Raw genomic sequence first — 10,423 nt, forward strand, 5'->3', positions numbered from 1 at the left:
GGCAAATTCTGACTTTGTAGAGGTCCAGAGAAACTGTTTTAAATGCCAGTGCCTATGCATTCTTCATTCCTTTCCTTGAAGACATCACCTATAGATGTATAGGTGAAAGCTTATAGCTTAATATCTCCTTTCAACCAAGTCATATCAGATTACTGATTATTTCTTTATACATAGCCTATGATCATTGAGCATGATTGGTCTAATAGGCCCTCTTAGATCAATTATTATTTCAAGAAAAAGGAGAATCCGTCCATGACTATAGTCAAACAGCGCCTAATTAGCTCCTGTGCGCATGCAAGTGTGGCCTCTCCTCCCACAGACACAACATTTCTTCACTCCTCCCGCAGCAGTTGGATATAGGCCTAAAATTCCAATAGGCTATAGTCTAATTTACTTTCACTTGCCCAACGTAACATAGGCATACTATTAGCCTACAGGTAAGGGTAGGCCACTCAATCTAGTGGGCCGCTGTATAGACAATGGTCTGCAAAATGATGTAGAGAATTTGGAGCCTGCACACGCATATAGTCCCCAGGATCCCAAGATAATGTGTTTCATTGGGTGTGCTCATGTAGGCTAGCATACTAGCTTAAAGACGTTATAAATATAGTTGCCATAAGGGGCAAATACTGTTGGTAAAGCACCATGGATAGGTCGTTAATAGTTGCCATTACGCACATATTTTTGTTCCCCCTTATTTTGAACTTTCTTTTCGTCATACAGGCCTAGCTGTTAGACACTAAGCTACTATAGTTGGCTCTGCAAGGTGTTCGCCAATAGGATACACAGCAGAACGTTGTAGCAAATTCGGAGGGCAGACTGTGACAGTGCAGTGCCAACAGTTTTTGGGTTATGGGTTAACACACCATGCCACTAGTGTATGCCTATAGTCTGAAGTTGCAGGGAGAAACTCGGTGTGCGGATTTAATTGAAAGGAGACACTTAAGAGAATTTATAGAACTCGTACATCGATCAATGTGAGACCAATTCATGGTTATTTCTCAGGAACAAATCTCTCCGGTGTTGAATAGTACTCAAGTTGTGATTAGGAGACATCAAGGTGATAGATCTCATTATTTATTTTCCTTTCCTATGGGTATCAACTTTAGTGTTGCAACCATGAACATTTACACGCCTCCTGCCTTATCAGTGTCACACTGAGACCATTGATATGATCCGCTGCATACGTTCTCTTTAAACACATTGGTAACAGCCGTGCAGCTTCAAAAGGCCCGCTCCTTAATTTGAAAACAACAAAACGCCATCCCTAACATTTATATAAACGCCATCCCTTGATTTTTATAAAGCTGATGGAAGAGAATTGGAGAAATGCAATCACTCAAATTCTAAAGACTCACTGGGTTTATCATTAGTTTAAATGATACAAAAAGGCTGTACAAATCAGTGGGCCTTTAAAAACAGGCTTGGGGACCGCTGCTACACAGTCGGGTGTGGTGATTACTCCATAGTCTCACACAGAGCAGAGTCTAGAAAGAGCTCAAGCTATCTGTGTTCTCATGCCTTCCCGTGGTGCATGGTGGCTTACCCCAAAAATGCAATATCCCAAAACAAAAGTATTTTTGTCTTAGCCTCCGTGGTGTAGTGGAGGGTATATGCAGATATACGACACACACCCACTTTTTTGTATGTTATTGCGTATACTCAATACTTAATACCCACAATGCGTATCAAAGTAGTCTAGTGGAGGTATATGCCGCATCAATTAATAAGGCTGATGGAAAATATCAGAATGTTTCGCTTAAAATGTTGATAACTATTCACATTTTAAGCTTAGCTATGTGCACATGGCGGTAGACCTATGCGCAAATGTTCCAAAATGCAATTTGTGGAAAACACAGTTAGAAAATGAGCACATGCGAGCGGTTTCATGGAGATGGAAATATATGTTAGAAATTTAGGAAGAAGGGAGATCTTAAGATGCAACAACTATCTTGGGTTGCTGATATGACTAGGATAATGCCTTTAGCTGCTAGACAATGAAAGAAAACCAATAAACCAGGAGAGAGCATATGAGGTCTTTTATAAAATAATTACCTCCACTTTTCTATGGTGGGATTGTGGCTATAGGCTACTTTGAAGCAAGGTAAGACATGCCTCATAGTATGAAGTAAAATGTCCAGGTTTCAAACAATTAACAAACAGGAAAAATATAGCGACGCTAATGATGGGCCTAACCGTCTAATGGTAGATGGATAGGTTTTTTTTCCTATTAAAGTGTGACTTTGAGAGCGAAAAACAGAATTTGACAAATCTGAAACTTGTGAATTTCTGACTCAGTTTACTGCCTCATTTATCCATTTCAATAATAGGCCTACTATTAGCCAACGTGCAGTACACAGTACAGCTTGTGTCATGACTGTCCACGAGAATCCAAATAGGTCAGATCTGGTTTGCAATGAATAACTTCAATCAGACCCCCTTTCACCCGTAGAGGGGGAGGAAAGAACTAGTTGGGATTGACACTCACGTCCTGTTGTAAATCAAGGGAGAAGATCCAGGCCTGTGCTCTTTAAGGAATGTGCTTTGTCTCAACACACCTTTTTGCCGCTGAAACTAACACGCTCAAAAGCGAATACTGGAACAATATTTCTAACATAGAACCTGGGGAATGGTGTGAGGGATCTATAGAACACTGTAATTGTGTTTATTTTGTGATGTGATTAAATGTTATAAAGGAAATACTGTAACTTGGAAAGTATACCCAATACATGTATGGAGTTTCCATACTGTCACGCCCTGACCATAGATTGCTTTGTATGTTTCTATGTTTTGTTTGGTCAGGGTGTGATGTGGGTGGGCATTCTATGTTGTATGTCTAGGTTGTCTATTTCTGTGTTTGACCTGGTGTGGTTCCCAATCAGAGGCAGCTGTCTATCGTTGTCTCTGATTGGGAGCTATACTTAGGTAGCCTTTTTTCCATTGTGTGTGGTGGGTGGTTGTTTTCTGTTTAGTGTTTTTGTTGCACCTTACAGAACTGTTTGTTTATCGTTTTTGTTGTTTTGTTAGTATTCATTAAAAGTAATTATGAGTACTTACCACGCTGCACCTTGGTCTTCTCCTTCTCCACCAACGACAATCGTTACAGAACCACCCACCAACAAAGGACCAAGCAGCGTGGGAACACGGACTCCTGGACATGGGAGGAAATTCTGGACGGCAAAGGACCCTGGGCACAGCCGGGGGAGTATGGCCGTCCGAAAGAGGAGCTGGAGGCAGCTAGAGCGGAGCGGCGCCACTACGAGGAATTGGCGCGAGGTAACGGGCACGAGAGGCAGCCCCAGAATTTTTTGGGGGGAGGCACACGGGTAGATTGGCGGACTCAGGTAGGAGACCTGAGCCAACTTCCCGTGCTTACCGTGGCGAGAGAGTGACTGGGCAGGCACCGTGTTATGCGGAGAAGCGCACGGTGTCCCCAGTGCGCACGCATAGCCCGGTGCATTACATCGCAGCTCCTCGTATCGGCCGGGCTAGAGTGAGCATCGAGCCAGGAGATATGATGCCGGCTCAACGCATCTGGTCTCCAGTGCGTCTCCTCGGCCCGGGGTATACTGCACCAGCCCTACGCACAGTGTCTCCAGTTTGCCAGCACAGCCCAGTGCGGCCTATTCCAACTCCCCGCACTTGCCGGGCTACAGGGGGGATCCAGCCAGGACGAGTGGTGCTAGCTCTGCGCTCGAGACCGCCAGTGCGCCTCCACGGTCCAGTGCATCCGGTGCCTCGGCCAAGGACAAGGCCTCCTGCATGTCTCCCCAGCCTGGTGGGTTCTGTGCCTGTGTTAAACACTAACCCTCCTGCATGTCTCCCCAGCCTGGTGAGTCCTGTGCCTTCTCCCAGAGCCAGGCCTCCTGTGTGTCTCTCCACTCCAGTGATAATCCATGGCAAGAAGCCTCTGGTGGTGATCCATGGCACGAAGCCTCCGGTGGTGATTCATGGCACGAAGCCTCCAGAGCCGCCCGTCACTCTGGCGCTGCCGGAGCCGTCCGCCTGTCCGGCGCTGCCGGAGTCTCCCGCCTGTCGGGCGCTGCCGGAGTCTCCCGCCTGTCGGGCGCTGCCGGAGTCTCCCGCCTGTCGGGCGCTGCCGGAGTCTCCCGCCTGTCGGGCGCTGCCGGAGTCTCCCGCCTGTCGGGCGCTGCCGGAGTCTCCCGCCTGTCGGGCGCTGCCGGAGTCTCTCGTCTATTCAGGGTCCGCTGCAAGGGTCCCCAGTCCAAGGTCGGCGGCGAGGGTCGCCGCTCCAAAGACGCCACTTAACCTCTAATTCCTCCCAATCCCGGATCCGGGAGCACCCCCATCAGTAAAAAAGCTGACTAGCATAGCCTAGCATAGCGTCACAAGTAATTACTAGCATCTAAATATCATTAAATCACAAGTCCAAGACACCAGATGAAAGATACACATCTTGTGAATCCAGCCATCATTTCTGATTTTTAAAATGTTTTACAGGGAAGACACAATATGTAAATCTATTAGCTAACCACGTTAGCAAAAGACACCACTTTTTTTACTCCACCATTTTTTTCCTGCATAGGTAGCTATCACAAATTCGACCAAATAAAGATATAAATAGCCACTAACCAAGAAACAACTTCATCAGATGACAGTCTGATAACATATTTATTGTATAGCATATGTTTTGTTAGAAAAATGTGCATATTTCAGGTATAAATCATAGTTTACCATTGCAGCCACCATCACAACTCTCACCAAATAATAATAATAATAACTACAGAGAGCAACGTGAATTACCTAAATACTCATCATAAAACATTTCTGAAAAATACACAGCGTACAGCAAATGAAAGACCAAGATCTTGTGAATCCAGCCAATATTTCAGATTTTTTAAGTGTTTTACAGCGAAAACACAATATAGCATTATATTAGCTTACCACAATAGCCAGAAACACAAGCCATTTACCAGCAGCAAAGGTTAGCGATCGTAACAAACAAGCAAAAGATATATAATTTTTGACTAACCTTCATAAACTTCTTCAGATGACAGTCCTGTAACATCATATTACACAATGCATATAGGGTTTGTTCGAAAATGTGCATATGTAGCGGCACAAATCGTGGTTATACAATGTGATTAGTAGGCAAACTTCAAGCAATCTGTCCGGCGCCATCTTGGAGAGGCACCTAATCTAATCGATAACTAATCATAAACTTGACTAAAAAATACAGGTTGGACAGCAAATGAAAGATACATTAGTTCTTATTAAGCGGGCTAAGACTATGGTGGAGTGGGGTCCACGTCCCGCGCCAGAGCCGCCACCGCGGACAGATGCCCACCCAGACCCTCCCCTATAGGTTCAGGTTTTGCGGCCGGAGTCCGCACCTTTGGGGTACTGTCACGCCCTGACCATAGATTGCTTTTTATGTTTCTATGTTTTGTTTGGTCAGGGTGTGATGTGGGTGGGCATTCTATGTTGTATGTCTAGGTTGTCTATTTCTGTGTTTGGCCTGGTGTGGTTCCCAATCAGAGGCAGCTGTCTATCGTTGTCTCTGATTGGGAGCTATACTTAGGTAGCCTATTTTCCATTGTGTGTGGTGGGTGGTGGTTTTCTGTTTAGTGTATGTTCACCTGGCAGAACTGTTCGTTTATCGTTTTTGTTGTTTTGTTAGTATTCATTACTAACATTACTAATTATGAGTACTTACCACGCTGCACCTTGGTCTTCTCCTTCTCCTCGATACGACGATCGTTACACATGTGTGTGTGCATGTAATATGAAAATAATTTGTGTTTTTAAAGAGAGGGATGTGACTTGAGAAGCTATAAGAGACAATTGTTTTTATAACTGTGCACAGTAAGTAGTCACCACCCATGAGTGAGGTCAGAGAGCTTGTCAGCCTGCCGAAAGAATCCCTTTCCTGCAAACTGTATAAATGATGGGTTAAGAAATTAACAAACCAGACTAGAAAAATGTGTAGCTGCACCAAAGTGGTTTGAACTTTGAGTCTCAACACGAGGTACAGACGAAAAATCACCTCCCGGACAATCAATGGTATGGAGTGAATGGAAGGAAAGTCAACTCTGTAGTTCTGTTCAAGACTACACAAGTCATCGGATACCGGACAACAAGACTTGTTGGAACCATTTTGGACAATCAAAGCCTTACAAGCCTGCCACAAAAAGGCTCAACTCCCTTTCCAAGGCTGCCCTGTTCACCGAGAGAGATCCCCGGCGAACCCAGGCATTTCATGTAAATGCATTCATGATTACTTACTCAAAGCGGGCGGTGGTTTGTGTGCAAAGTATATGCTTACTGTAGGTGAGTCGTTTCTGAATGTACCAATGTTAAGTGTCTCTGTCCCTCTCCATCTCTTTTGTAACAAGCAGCCATGTTGTCATTCCGTTTGGGACCTGTTATAACGTATTAAGTCTCCAGTCAATAACCGCAGCAGAGTGTGTTTCTCCTGTGTTCCCATTTAAATAGCTAGTAAATAAATAAACCAATTTGTGTAGTACTGAATCTAAATAAGGCTCTGGTTTTTGCAGATGCAAGGAGATTACAACTGTTCAGAATGATATGATATAAGGTTATGATTAAGTCGACTGTTGATAGACGTGATAGGTAAAGACCTTTTAGAGTTTAATTCAGGAGATGGTAACTCTTTAAAGAACCGCGCTCGTGGTGCCGCAGATCCTAATGAGTTACATGATTAATTTAATCGGGTAACAATTCAACATAGTTAATTAGATAATATTCTTCAGATTAATGTTAAAGTTATTTAAGTCACGACACTTGAATTGGCCTGATTGTGAAAGACCAATATGGGATATATCATTTTAGGACATTCAGAGTGTGTCACTGTATTTCATAGAATTTTTCGCACAGTGTGCCTGTTCTTCGCTGGGAGGGCCGTTGGGGATTTTTGTGTGTGCAAAATTAGAGTATACCCGCTTCTCCAGGCACCACTACACCTCTTCTTAGCCTAGCCACTTGCTCCTGTTTTGCACTACCGTTTAACATTGTGTTTGCACAGAGGGCTGGAGGGTGTGTTTGTGTTGAGGGTTAGTTGTAGCAGCTTGCATGCTCATGATTCTGACTATTTCAACTTTCCTTCTTGGATTTTTTTCTCCTCAAGCAAAGACCCTGGGAAGAGTGGTTGTATGACTGACTCACTCAAGCAGATAATACTTTTCAATAGTGGTCACCAACCTTGGTAACGGAGAGCTATACAAGTTTTATTTCCAGCACAGACATAACATTTTGCTGAAACCTTCAAAATCTATTTTTAAGAGTAGTTCAAGGGATGGTTTGGAATTTTGGAAATGAGGGCCTTTATCTGCTTCCCTAGAGTCAGATGAACTTGTGGATACCATTTTTGTCTCTCCATTCAGTTTGAAGGAAGTTGCTAACTTGCATTAGCGCATTTGTTAAGATAGAGATGTTTTTGCATGGGCTGCATCTCAATCCACTGCATCCACCAATGGTGGCCTTCCGCATCTGCGGTGGAAGGTGGCAGAGCTGCAGCTGTGTTTGTTAGACTAGTAGACATCCCGAAAATCGAAGTTTTGAAGTACTTTAGTGCCATAAAGGGGTTAAATATGAGTAAAATAATATTTTTCATAATTTCCTGAGCTTTCTCATCTCTCAGATTTAGGACAGACTTAGAAACATACTTTAGATTTTTTTTTTTATTGTTTCGCCACATATGAATGTTATTCAATGTGTTTCGATGGGTTAATCGCAGTAAGGCCAAATGCAATGTTCTATCAAATAATGTGTATTGTTGTGAATTGTTAGATACTACTGCACTGTTGGAGCTAGGTACATAAGCATTTCGCTACACCCGAAATAACATCTGCTAAATATATGTATGTGACCAATACAATTTGATTAGATTTGAAACTTACAGGAGGGTAGCTCTCCAGGAACAGGGATGGAGAGCTCTGCTCTACGGGGGCTAAGTAGCATTAGCACAATGACTGGAAATCTATGTTTCTGTAGACCAGTGGTTCCCAACTCTGATCCTCGAGTTCCCACAACAGCACACATTTTTGTTGTAGCCCCTGACAAACATACCCGATTCAACTCATTGAGAGCCTGATGATTATTTGACAAGTTGAATCAGGTGTTCTTCCTCGGGGCGACAATAATAATTTGGACTTTTCGTGGTACCTGTGGACCGGAGTTGGGAACCAGACTGTCATTGCGCTGACGCTAATTAGCATTGGCTCGCAAAACTACCTTCAGCTTCCTTCATACTGGACGCAGATAAAAGTATCCACAAGTTAATCTGACTCAAAATCCCGGACTATCCCTTTAATGTGTTGCGGTAGTATGATAAATTATAGAATTAACTTTTAATGTCATGTCTCTTTATTTTGACAAGTTGAGCAGTAGTTCTACAGTTTTATTGTCACATGCACAAGTATAGTGAAATGCCTTTCTTGCAAGCTCTTTCCCAACAATGCAGTAATCAATATCAATAGTACAATGAAAAAAGTAAGTAAAACAAAAACAAGAAATAAGAACAAGAGAAAGCAAGTGAGCTATATACAGGGTCAATTCCTGGATCAGTGCCAATATCATATTTACAATGTGCGGGGATACTGGAGTGGTAAGGGGTCGATGTGTATAGTGGTAAGGTGAATAGGCATCAGGATATGACAAACAGAGTAACAGCAGCGTAAATTATGATTGTTTGTGAGTGCATGTGTGTGTAGTCTGTATGAATGTGTGTGCATGTTCTGTGTGATCAAATTAAGTGTGTGTGTTGGAGTATCAGTGTGTGAGTGAGTGTGTAGAGTCCTGTGAGTGCACAGTCATTGTAAAAATAAAGGTCAATGCAGATAGACCGTAGCAATTCTGTTAGCTATGTAGCAGTCTTATGGCTTGGGGATAGAAGCTGCTCAGGGTAGCTATTTTAGTAGGGTTATACTCCCTCTCCCAAACTACAAAGTACATTATCCAATTTTAAGATGACAGCAATACGGCAATTACCATCACTTTAGAATTCAAATGTGAAAATGTCAGTTCTCTAATGTACTACAATAACAATATCTGAGTCTGTCAGTGAGGCTTTATAATTTAACTATAAAAGCTCCAGCGGCTTTAAATCACTTAAATACCGACGCATGATATGGAGAATTAGTCCTGATCTTCTAACACATGACACTCTGATTTCCAAATCCACTTACTAGAATTACATACATGCCATTCATAGATTGACTTAGCTTTTAAGTTTGGCTAGACAGGTGTATGAATGAGGCTTGTCAATATTGTTATTGAAGTATGTTTAGCCTCAAGCTGCAGCATCTCTCAATTCCCTTGGCATCAATAATTGCAGTATGGTTGATTTAAATAAAATGTTATATTCCTCCTGAGTACATCTAAATGAAAGGTTTGACTGTCATTTATTGTGCTATAATCATTAATTAATATATGTATTAATATTTAGGGTTCATACACATTTTGACAGATGGAATTCCTTTACTTCTCCTTGACTCTGAACTAAATTGACAGCGTCTATGTACGTATTAAAAAGTGGAATGTGGGATCTCTGCTCTCTGATCCCATGTACCAACTCCTGTCGTATTCCACATCAAGTAGAATACTGTTAGGCAACTGTATAAAACATGTGGTCAACACTCAGTCTGGAGAGCTGCTGGGTGTGTAGGCTTTTGAGCAAGTCCTGCTCAAATGCATCAGAGACAGTTTATCAAGGTTCGGTAGAGCAGCTAATTTCTAAAATGTGGTTTCTTAGAGGGGGAATGAAATAAAAGCCTGCACACCAGGCCATCAGCTCTCCTGGAGGATGGTTGACCATCTTTGATGTAAAACATTGCAACATTACAACCAAATACGTTTTATGCCTTTTTGAAATAATTTGCTCATTCAATGAGCAAATTGTCCAATTTACAAAGATCAAATGGCTATGGTAGCTTGCAAATATTTTTATTCAGCTGAAGCAAGCCCACACATTTTCAGGAAATGTACCCTTTCTAGTTTAGTCATTTATCTTAGCTACCTTAGAAGTGTGTTTAAAACCTCTACGGGATCGGTGTCCCTCCACCGGGACGAGTGAGCTAACGTGCGCTAGTGTGATTAGCATGACTTTGTAAGTAACAAGAACATAGACATGTCTTATATGGGCAGCGAGCTTAAATTGTTAATCTAACAGCGCTGTCCAATTTACAGTAGCTATTACAGTGAAAAAATACCATGCTATTGTTTGAGGAGAGTACACAACAACAAAAAAGTTATCAAGACAACTGGTTTGATACATTCACCTCTGAAGGTAAATAATGTACTTACATTCAGTAATCTTGCTCTGATTTGTCATCCTGAGGGTCCCAGAGATAAAATGTAGCATAGTTTTGTTTGATAAAATAATTTATTATATTCAAATGTAGGAACTGGGTTCTACAGTTTGAACCCCTGCCGTTTCTGGCCC

This window comes from Salvelinus namaycush, chromosome 19 (genome assembly GCF_016432855.1).
Source record: "Salvelinus namaycush isolate Seneca chromosome 19, SaNama_1.0, whole genome shotgun sequence".
Classification (NCBI taxonomy): domain Eukaryota; kingdom Metazoa; phylum Chordata; class Actinopteri; order Salmoniformes; family Salmonidae; genus Salvelinus; species Salvelinus namaycush.